The 8,517-nt window shown below is 33.8% G+C and overlaps 1 long non-coding RNA gene across 1 annotated transcript; it reads right to left on the bottom strand.

Annotated features, from left to right (window-relative positions):
* Positions 1–27: 27 nt before the first annotated feature.
* Positions 28–681, bottom strand: LOC117099978. The gene is made up of 3 exons (XR_004444055.1): positions 434–681; positions 205–306; positions 28–75 (listed from the first exon to the last, which is right to left on the bottom strand). It is a non-coding gene; the product is annotated as an uncharacterized LOC117099978 (long non-coding RNA).
* Between the last annotated feature and the right edge of the window lie 7,836 nt (positions 682–8,517).

Below are 8,517 nucleotides of genomic sequence, written 5' to 3'. Positions count from 1 at the left end.
GGATATCGCAGTCATGATATTTGCTCCACGCCACACAAGATAACGAAAACTGCCTTGATTGCCATCACCATTTCTCTGAAGAGGCAACAAAACCAGTTATTAGTTTTATTCATGATAGCGTACAAGATTCAGTATAAAACATGTAAAAAAAAAAAATTAATAAATTGGAAAACTCAGAAAGTTATAATTCTATTTTGAACCTACCACAGCTTCTATGTTGGAACCCTGGTTGGATATCGCAGTCATGATATTTGCTCCACGCCACACAGGATAACGAAAACTGCCTTGATTGCCATCACCATTTCTCTGAAGAGGCAACAAAACCAGTTATTAGTTTTATTCATGATAGCGTACAAGATTCAGCATAAAACATGTAAAAAAAAAATTAATAAATTTGAAAACTCAGAAAGTTATAATTCTATTTTGAACCTACCACAGCTTCTATGTTGGAACCCTGGTTGGATATCGCAGTCATGATATTTGCTCCACGCCACACAGGATAACGAAAACTGCCTTGATTGCCATCACCATTTCTCTGAAGAGGCAACAAAACCAGTTATTAGTTTTATTCATGAGAGCGTACAAGATTCAGCATAAAACATGTAAAAAAATAAATAAATAAATTTGAAAACTCAGAAAGTTATAATTCTATTTTGAACCTACCACAGCTTCTATGTTGGAACCCTGGTTGATTATCACAGTCATGTAGTTAATGATAATTGCTCCACGACGCACACGATAACGAAAACTGCCTTGATAGGCAAAACAACTTGTGTAGGAACCCGGGTTGGATATTGCATTCATATCGATATAGAAAGCAGAATTGCCTTGATGGTTTTGCATGCCAGTATCAGAAAGTCTGAAGATCAAAAGATGTTAGTGTTTTAATAGTACAAATTTTACATGGCAATCAAACCAGCTCCCATGGGGTGGGGGTCACTCTGGGTATCCATGTGTGACCTTAATTGTAAAAAGTGTTTTAACACAACAATGCAGGGAAAAACACTCCTTTCTTTCCCCAATGCAAGTATTATCAGAGTAACCTCCAGGTTTAATCGATATAGTTAAAGTGACATAGACTCTTGAAGTGCAAGTCAAAGTGACGTAGTCCCAGTGATGTTGAATACAAACCAGGCATAAGTGAACCCACTTGCCCAACGCCCGGGACAAGTGTTTTTTACGGTCGGACAACACAAGAATTTTAGGGACCTTGTCCGTATACATGCACTTTTATAATAGGCTACTTCACGTGTAATGTGATGTGTATCACAGTAGGCCTACTTATAAGAAATCTGACTCTTGACAATGCGCTACATATTTTATTAACAAATTGTCGGTACACAAAGAGATGTTAAAAAGAAAACCGACTATGCCATGGTTACGCATGGCACTGCGTGCATCAAGTTAGCCAACACTCCCGTGATTTATTGACTGTTTAAAAGAACAGCACATTCAATATAAAATTTGTTATTTTCTGCAGTAAAGATTTAAAATGAATTCTTAATTGTTACAGATCTATTAGTAGAGTCATTTTCATGAGATCCGTGACTAATTTTAGGATACCTTTTTTTCTCGATGGATTTGGCAAGATGGACCAATTTAGATAAAATATAGCTCCTATATACCTCCCAGATATTGGGGGAAAGTCGCGTTTGAGGGCGTTTTTCAAAATGGCCGCCTGTTGATTTGGACGCTTGTATCTCGATAGCCACTGGTCAGAGAGACTTTATTTTGGTCTCAAATTGTTCACAATATGCATGTTCCTATTTGTTGTAATACAACTTTTTATCAAAAAATGGCGGGAAATGCGGTTTTTGAAAGTTTGACCTTTGACCTTGTAATGTCATATCTCGGTAACTACTGGTCACAGAGACTCACAATTGATTGCAATCTGTTCAGAAGATTCATGTTTATATTCGTCTTAATGAAAAAATATTCAAATAGTGACCGGAAACGGTACATTCTGACCTTTGACCTATTGTAGGGTCATTCCATGTCAAATCAATCAGATTTAAAAAAAAAATCCTGTATGACTGTCTCAGATTTTCATGAAACTCCATATAAATGATCCACTATATGCTAAACCAACAAAAAAAAACTAGCCTTATAGGATATATAGTTTCCGAAATATTGACTCCTCAAAAAAGGGGCGTGGTTCTTCAAGATGTGCAAACGCAATTTACTTCAACTTTGGAAGCTTATAACTCAAGATTGGTAATAGCTATCAGGGTCAAACTTGGTATTCTAACTTATTTTTCGCCATATTTCACAAATATGGCCTTAGATTAGCAGTTATCCCTTCCCTTTTGAAGTTATCTGCACTCAAAATAGCAGCTTTGTTTAACGATGCAAATTTTTTTGTGATTTTCGAGGTCACCCTGCGTCCATTTGAGTGGGTATATACCCCTCATATTAAAGATATATTATCGAAGTGTAGTTGTCTCTTGCCATATGCAAGCGCAGGCTGATCAACTTAATTAAAGTTGAATGGCATATATTCAAAGTTGGGACCAGATCTATAAAAGTGAAAAACGCCTATGTTTCTCAACAACGGATCATCATGTGGACATTTAAAATCTTTTCTTAAATTTACCCCAGTTAATCAGATATATAGATCTACCTATAAACCAAATTTCAGCTTTGGTACTCAGCTCCTTCATGGTTAGATACTATGTTGAAAACTACACAATAACATAATCGAAAATTACGAAAGTTTTTAAGAGTTGAGTCATTCTATGCCAACTCAACAAATGCATTACACCAGGGTCATAGATTTTTAAATTTTTTTTGGACACTGTCTCAGTGATGTAGATATCTATGTGAACTATGGGGAAGGCAATCTAGAGAGGCTAAGAAAGGGTAGTTAAATTAGGATTTAAAATTGTTAAATTAATTAAAAAATCATTCACTTTTGAGTGATGGAGATAATGTGCATATAAAATCCAAATCTTGTAAAACTGGAGTTAAAAATTGAGGGTTTAGTGGCCTAAATGAATCATTTTGCCGTCTCAAAAGTTTCACCGTCTCGGAGATTCAATAGAAGGGATTCGTCCGCTCGGCCCATGCTCGGAGTTATATAGGCCTACAGGGCTTGTCTTTCGTTGAGAGGTAAGCAATTTTATTTACTGTGTAATAAATGAAATGAGGATGTGTCAGGCTGTAAAATATTCCCCGCGTAAAAAACTAGGCCCAGAAATCCGTTGCAGCACTTGAGAAATATGAGCCGATTGCCACTGATATTTTGCAAAAAATTGAAGCCTTGATACAGTAGTAGGAACACAAGCATTTACTGTACGATTCTGCGCATCTATTTTTCTAGAGGTTTTTCCGTGCAATTGGATTATTTTTTTGTATCCTACGCAAAAAAAAAAAAAAAAAATATTTGAAGTTAGCATTAGAATTGACTAAGACTGCAAACGGATGCAAACAGACGATATGGCCAACCCCCTCCCCAAAATAATGTCATAAAACACAGTCCTGTCAGCGTGTGGCTGAGAACTCGTGTATCGTGAGAATTAACCATGCCTGAGAAATTTTTACTTGCAGTTGATTTGACGACGGCTTTTAAACATGCAATAAGAAAACGATGAACACACATACATAGAATATTATTAATATTGTTTATTTTATTTGAATTTCTCCATATTATACATTATTGAAATTTTTGAAGAAAAACATTTTTGCATGATCAATGCAGTATGCATGTTAGCCTATTATTGTTGTAGGGCCATAGCAAAAAATACTTTACTTTTGTGTTATTTTTTATGATTATTGGGCAGTAATATTGGAACAAGTAAAATTGTCTTCAGGACAAGTGCATTTTTCAAAGGTACTTGTCCGGGGACAAGTGAAAAAATATGAAATTCCCTTACTGTAGGCCTGCAAACCCAAAACAGCCGCCTCCAATAAACCTGGTCTGAAACAGTGTCGTAAAGTCTAATTTGCTCTTGTCACAGTCAAATGAGTATAAAACTTTGGTTTAGTTTTTCATTTTGACAGGAGTATGTATAGACACAAATAATATTCGCTAGTCACATTATTAAATTGTTTGATAAATATTTTGCCAACTCATATGAATTTTAGGGACATCTAAATAAGGGTCTACTAATATACTATTTCTATTCATGCAGGTTAATTTCCCAAAGGTCTATACTTTCTGCACTGTGATTGGCTGATGATTTCCAGATATCATCATATATTTTGAAGGGAATAAAACAAGCTCTATACTTTTCAGTTCTTTTCCCATCACTTTGGATACCTAAAGGGACCATACTGTAGGTTAAAGCAAATGAACAGTAGTAGTAATAATAATGATAATGATAATAATAACAACAACAGCGACAGCAACAACAACAACAACAACAATAATAATGATGATGATAATGGTATGATAATAATTGCAATAACTTCAAATAACATTGTCTTAGTTTACTCCTTGTTTCTGTTGTTCCTGTGCTTTAATGACTGTTGTAATGTTTTAATGGTTGTTGTTTGATATCTCTTTTATATTGTAATTATTATATTATACTGCATTTGATCATTGTTTTAATATTTTTACCGTGTCAATTGTTTATATTAATGCAAGTACCAAATGTACTATTTTGGAGCACTAGTTTATTTTATCTTATTAAATAGGTACACCTCATTAATCATTTTACTATACCCTGGATGGATATTTGAGACAAAAACTGACTGACGTGAGCTTTTTGTGTCTTAATTAAAAACTGTTTTTGAAATTTTGACATTTTCATACTAACTAACATGCCTGCTTGATGATAATGAATGCCTATTATTTGTTTCATTATTTCTGTGTGCAAGTGATTTCATAACTTTCAACCTACCCATTTTCGTTGCGCTGCATTCCAAAGTTGGTGTTTTCATTTTTGTTAGTCATTTCACCTGGTAGATCAGTTCCTTGTTGGAACCTTTCGGTAACAACGTAAAATTTTGTGTCCTGTAATTATAGTGCAAGTAATTTTTATTTATTATATTTCACTTGTGATTATCCAAGTATGGTTTGGTTCAAGTACATCCATGCAGGGTTCGAATTTTTCCACAGCACCGACAGCATTTACATAGAAAACCTGTTGTACTGTAAATCCCATGCTCGCCAGCAAGCTTTTTGCTGTCAAGTTACCTGAGCCAGGCCTAGCAATGGATTATACAAATACATTTAGAATAGGCCTTTAAAGTGTTCAAACAATTTTTGAAGCTTGTTGCTGTAGAAAAATAAATTGCTGTAGTAAAGCCACCCACAGCAGTTATTTGCAGATGGAGCATTTTGAGGAAATTTGAACCCTGCCATGGCTAGTATCAATCTGCTTTTCAGCAAACATCCATATTTCAAATAAACATCCTTTTTAAATATTAGTTACCCATGCTCATCTCTCATTTGGTCACACACAGGTTTAAGCTGGCCAAAAAAAATTTAGCGATTTGGCTTATTTCGGTATGAACATAGACAAATTGATTAGCCAAAACAATAGAAGCAATGATAATTTCAATTCCATCGACCTTTTTGGCTAATTTCAAATGAAAATATTTAGCAAAATCAGCTTTTATAGATTTGGCTACTTGGCTAATGAAAACTTAAACACTGCACATGGAATAGTAATTGAAGTCATTATAAGGTTATTTCATGATGAATTGATAATGAATTGACAATGTTAAATCTACAGTGTTTGTTTCTAACAGTCTTTAGAATGCTGTATAATATAATACCTCAGAATTATACTGGTACATTTTGATAGGCCTAAAAAATAAACATGACAATGGTACTTTATAATCCAACACCTGAATCCTGTAGATATATTCTCAATGCAAATCAAGATATCATGCATACAACATCTAATTGAATTTTATTAATTTATGAGGACTATGTCTTACTTGGACAAAAAGGCAATTTTTTGACACACATGATGAACCTCAGAAAACTGAAATGTATGTGACTTCACTTTGGAATCAATCTTATTAGTAATGCACATAAAGGTATGTACTCAGCTACTTTCATTATCATATGAAACATATTTTAAATTAAAATAGAATGCGGAATTTCCCCAGACTAAACGTCACGAGTATACCTCAGTTCTCCATTAGAAATCTATCTTAGTATTGCATATAGAGGTATTGTATTCAGCTATTATTTATAATTCTTGACTTGCTTTTTCAATTTCTTTTAATTTCTTTTTTTCCCCATTTTTTTTAACCTTCCAAAAGTGGGATGGGGGGGGGGGGGAGCCGGCCCAGTCCCCTTTCCCAAATCCACCCCTGACTTCCTAGGCCTAATTAGTGTTTTTTATTTTACAAACACAAGATTTTTACCGGTTGGATGGTTATTTTTACCGGTAAAATTGATGGCCAAAACAGCTTCCGGAGAACACTGCTCTGTGATTATAGTAAAACTAAAACATAATTGAAATGTACTGTGCTTTCTACCCATTGTATAAGAATAACACATAAGATAGTAGCTTAAGGCATTTTGAGGTTATTTCACAATAAATTAGTATGTGAAGTCATAGTACTGTATTAATATTATAGTCTGTAGAATGCTGTATACAATACCAGTCAGAATCGCATACTGTTAATACCAGTATGCGATTCTGACTGGTATTGTTCATTCTCAGACTACAACACATTTTGATAGGCCTAAGTAATGTACATGACTATGGTCTTTAATCTAGCACAAGAATTTCTCATGGAGATATTTTCTGTTTTTTAATTAATGTATCACAAATCTTCATGGTAAACCTTGCTCTATTGTAATTTATTTGGATTATAAAATTATGAGAAAGGCTTTTACTTACCTTAAAAGAAGTATTTTCTTGGACTTCTTAGTAATGCGTGTACTCCGCTGTATTCAACGGTAAATGAAATAGATTGTGCAATTTCCCCAAACCATAACGTCATTTGTACTGTACGCAATGTGCATGTTATTTTACTCAGCTATTGTATTATGTTATAAAACATATTTTTATATTTTATATATACATATATATTTATATATATATATATATATATATTATTATTATATATATATATTATATGTATATATGTTATATTATTATTATTCAACACATATTCATAGTGTAGATATAGACTGGAATGATGTTAATTTATTAAGAGGGCCAGCCTGGACTACCTAAGCCTAATCAATAGTTTTTGTTATTTTACAAACTCAAAATTTTTACTGGTTGGTTGGTTATTTTTACCGGTAAAATTGACGGCTAAGATATACAGTATATTATTTTATATTGAGTCACATTCTAGAACTCTCGTGATGAGCACCGACACAATTTTTTGTATTCAACGGTAAATGAAATAGATTTTAGTTGGGTTAAATGACTTGAAGACACAACAACACATATTCATAGTGTAGATATAGACTGGAATGATGTTAATTTATTAAGAGGGCCAGCCTGGACTACCTAAGCCTAATCAATAGTTTTTGTTATTTTACAAACTCAAAATTTTTACTGGTTGGTTGGTTATTTTTACCGGTAAAATTGACGGCTAAGACGGCTTCGGGAGAACACTGTATTGAGTCACATTCTAGAACTCTCGTGATGAACACCACACAATTTTTTTTCATGCCTGGCTACACACACGTACAGTAGAAGGCCTAATCAGTAGTGGAGCTTAAGGATCACTCAAATTGACAACAACAAAATAGAACAAGTGGTGTAGATGTATCAGTCAATGTGTAGGTTACAGATGATAAATTTAGAGATAACTACAGGTAGGCATAGATTGTATTTAAGAATGCTATAAAGTATTTTCAGATGACCTGCCACCCAAGCCAGACTCCTCTCAGGCCTAGGCTACCTTTGTTGTGCTTAGTCTTAGCTAGACGGGGATAGCTACACCTGCTCATCGCTTTTCAAAGATGAAAACTCCAAGCTTACGAGATGATCTGCACTGAACATAATAAAGGAAGTACACTTTTTTTTTATTTTTCTTTTAGTATAAAACAAGGCTAGGCCTAGTAATAATATCAAGGATCCTCATAATAAAATGCCAAGGAAATGGAACTGTTAGAAATTCCATAGTGGTATTACTCCACCAGGTCCATGTACTTTGTGTAAAAAACATCAGCCAAATATAAAGCTATATGGTCATTTACCCCAAGGTTTTTTAACACCAGATGTAGCCGACAAAATTAAGTCTGAAAATAAAATAACTGACATTGATAGCATATGTAATGCATAATGCATATAAGAAGTGCTTCTCAGGATAATACTACAGTACCTCAATTTAAAAGTGAACCAGTTGCAGTCGCCGGTGACGCATGTGCTTATCGAATAGATTATTTGTGGTGCTTTTTTCCTGTAATTAAAAGTGTAGTTTGTTAATTTTATGTTACTTAAACTATAAACCTTGAAAGTTTTTTGTACTTGCTACTTCATTATAATTATTGATAGCTTTTCTGCCATAAAAAAATCTGTTCAAACTGCAATTACACAATCTACAGTATGTGTTATATGTTTTTAGGCCATTAACTAAATTTAATTAAAAGTTCAT

The sequence above is a fragment of the Anneissia japonica genome, unplaced genomic scaffold (assembly GCF_011630105.1).
Source record: "Anneissia japonica isolate Jap-2015-1 unplaced genomic scaffold, ASM1163010v1 scaffold54_len8513_cov108, whole genome shotgun sequence".
NCBI lineage: Eukaryota > Metazoa > Echinodermata > Crinoidea > Comatulida > Comatulidae > Anneissia > Anneissia japonica.
The sequence above is the reverse complement of the archived record's forward strand: the minus strand, read 5'-3'. Positions and strand labels throughout refer to the sequence as shown.